We start from the raw sequence: 2717 nt of genomic DNA on the forward strand, positions 1-2717 counted from the left end.
TCGAGTTACCTCTATTTCCAGGTCTTTGTATTTTGAAAGTTTTTCCATTTCTTTTAGGGAAACTTTGTCATCTGCTGGTATTGATACATCAATGAGAAAGCATTTTTTTTCTTCATGATCTTTGACAACTATATCTGGTCTATTTGCCTTAATCTCTCTATCTGTGTGTATTGGCATATCCCTATTATTATTATTATTATTAGTAGTAGTAAAGGCGGTGAGCTGATAGAATTGTTAGCACACCGGTCGAAATGCATAGCGGTATTTCGTCTGCCACTACGTTCTGAGTTCAAATTCTGTCGAGGTTGAATTTGCCTTTCATCGTTTCGGAGTTAATAAATTAAGCACTAGTGAAACACTGGGGTCAATGTAATCGACTCGTCTCCTTCCGCCAAATTTGAAGCTTGTGCCTCCCGTAGAAAGGATTATTATTATTATATTTTCAAAAGGATTGACGTAACTCTTCACAAAGGTAAACAGTCAAGACGAAGAGCGCGATTCGATTGTAAGATATTTTATTAGTTGAACGACATTTCAACATTGCGTCAGTCTTTGTCAAGTCCAAAATAAGAAGTGATAAAAATTCGAAATTATAGAAATTTAAATTTCTATAATTTTGAATTTTTATCACTTCTTATTTTGAACTTGACGAACTCAGACTTACTGTTGAACTATCGTTCAACCAATAAAATATCTATTACAATCGAATCGCGCTCTTCGTCTTGACTATTATTATTATTATTATTATTATTATTATTATTATTATTATTATTATTATCATTATCATATGAAAACTCACAGCTTATTTTGCTGGATATGATGGAAAGTGTCAGCTGTCCACAGCCAGAAGACTAAGGTGACCCTTGTTTACTGGTCATGCTTCAAGAACCCTGCGAAGAATTCTTGGAACTTCAAGCAATGCTGATTTTTGTAGGTGTTCTACCTTGACACATGCACCGATCTTTTTGAGCCATGTTGATAGTTCAGTGTTGATACTTCCAAGTGCACCAGTTACTATTGGTATCACAAACTTCATTGACCACAACCTTCGTATTTCCCACTTTAAATCGTCATAGTTGTTTATTTTTTCTTCGTTTACATTGATCCTGTTGTCACCGGGGCATGCACTGTCGATAATCATACATGTTCTTTCCTTTTTATTCACCACAACAATGTCCAGTTTCCTATGTCTAATCAGGTGATCGCACTGGATCATTACATCCCATAGGCTTTTGCAGCTCTTATTTTCGGTGACTCCTACTGAGGTTTGTTCATACCATGTTTTTGCTCTTTGTAGGCCGTGTTTTCCACTGAGCTCTTCTTGCCACATTGTCATGGTGTCGTTTGCATTCACGTTGTGCCAATTTCGGGCATTTGCTAACAATGTGCCATGTCATTTTAACCACTCTCACCACAAATTCTGCATTTGTCGCTGTCGGTAGTGTTGTCAATACTGCATTTCACATAATTGGGCCTTAACGCTTGTTCCTGAGCTGCGCATATGAGTACTTCTGTCTCTATCTTCCGGTCACTCCTCCTTATGCATAGCCATCATATCCATAGCCTCTGTATCTGTCTTGGCGCTCACATCTCTTGCAAACTGACCGTACATTTCTTTTTCCTTCCATGCTTTTTCTTTTTTTTCTTCTTCTTGTTTAAAATGTTTCTTTTTAAATGTTTCTTTAGTTACGCTCTTTTCAGGTTTGATGACGTCGGCCATCTTCGTTTGTTTCAACAGTGGCTCCACGGCATTTTATATACCATCCTAGGTTATTTTCCTCTTCTTCGATACAATCCTGACAACTGATCAAATCTCTCCCACCTTTTCTTCTGGACAAGTACAGCCTATCGGTGTCCCTCTTAGGATGGAAGGCTTCGTGTACTGTCAACATTTTTGGGGTCTTGGTATCCATTTTCTTCATTCCACTTTCTTGCCATTTTATAATTCCTGCTCCATACCGAGGTGATGCTATCGCCCACGTTTTAACTGCTTGGATTTTATTCCAGCAAGTCAATTTTGGGTGCAGCATCAAACTCAGTCTTCGGAAATACCTCATCTTCAGTTGCTCTTTTATTTCCTTTTCCATCTCCTTGCGCTCTAGGATACCAAAGTATTTGTATTCTTCCGTTTCAGTTTGTTTAATCAAGTCTCTATTCAGTAATTCTATTCCTGCTAGGGACTGTACTTTGCTTCTTTTTAGGTAGATTACTCTGCACTTCTTAAGTCCAAATTCCATTCTAATATCAATACTAAAGCAGTGGACCGTGTTCACCAAGGACCTCACTTGTGTCTCATCTTTCCCATTATCATTATTGTTGTTGTCGTTATTATTATTATTATTAGTGTTCAGTAGTTTTATCTTTATAACGTGCTTTCACTTCAGTACCGAGCGCAGCTCTGTGCGCCTTGGGTATGTGCTGTGGTTTGCTGTGATGCTCTTATGTTTACTGTATTGAAAGTGTTTTGCGTAGAATGTGTGCAGTACCCAGTAGTGCAATTTTCTGTATGTTATATATATTTGTAAGTCCTGGTGTTTTTGTTATGTATTTGTCTGAATATTTTTTTATTATACCTAAGGCACCTACTATGATAGGAATTGTTTCTGTTTTTAGGTTCCACATTCGAGTTATCTCTATTTCCAGGTCTTTGTATTTTGAAAGTTTTTCCATTTCTTTTAGAGAAACGTTGTCATCTGCTGGTATTGATACATCAATTA

At 37.2% G+C, this 2717-nt stretch overlaps 1 protein-coding gene across 1 annotated transcript in view; it reads right to left on the minus strand.

Annotated features, from left to right (window-relative positions):
* Positions 1 to 2717, minus strand: part of LOC106872607 (uncharacterized) — a 52519-nt gene that overhangs the window by 25307 nt on the left and 24495 nt on the right. The window lies entirely within an intron of this gene.

Source organism: Octopus bimaculoides, chromosome 9, assembly GCF_001194135.2.
Source record: "Octopus bimaculoides isolate UCB-OBI-ISO-001 chromosome 9, ASM119413v2, whole genome shotgun sequence".
In the NCBI taxonomy this organism is placed as follows: domain Eukaryota; kingdom Metazoa; phylum Mollusca; class Cephalopoda; order Octopoda; family Octopodidae; genus Octopus; species Octopus bimaculoides.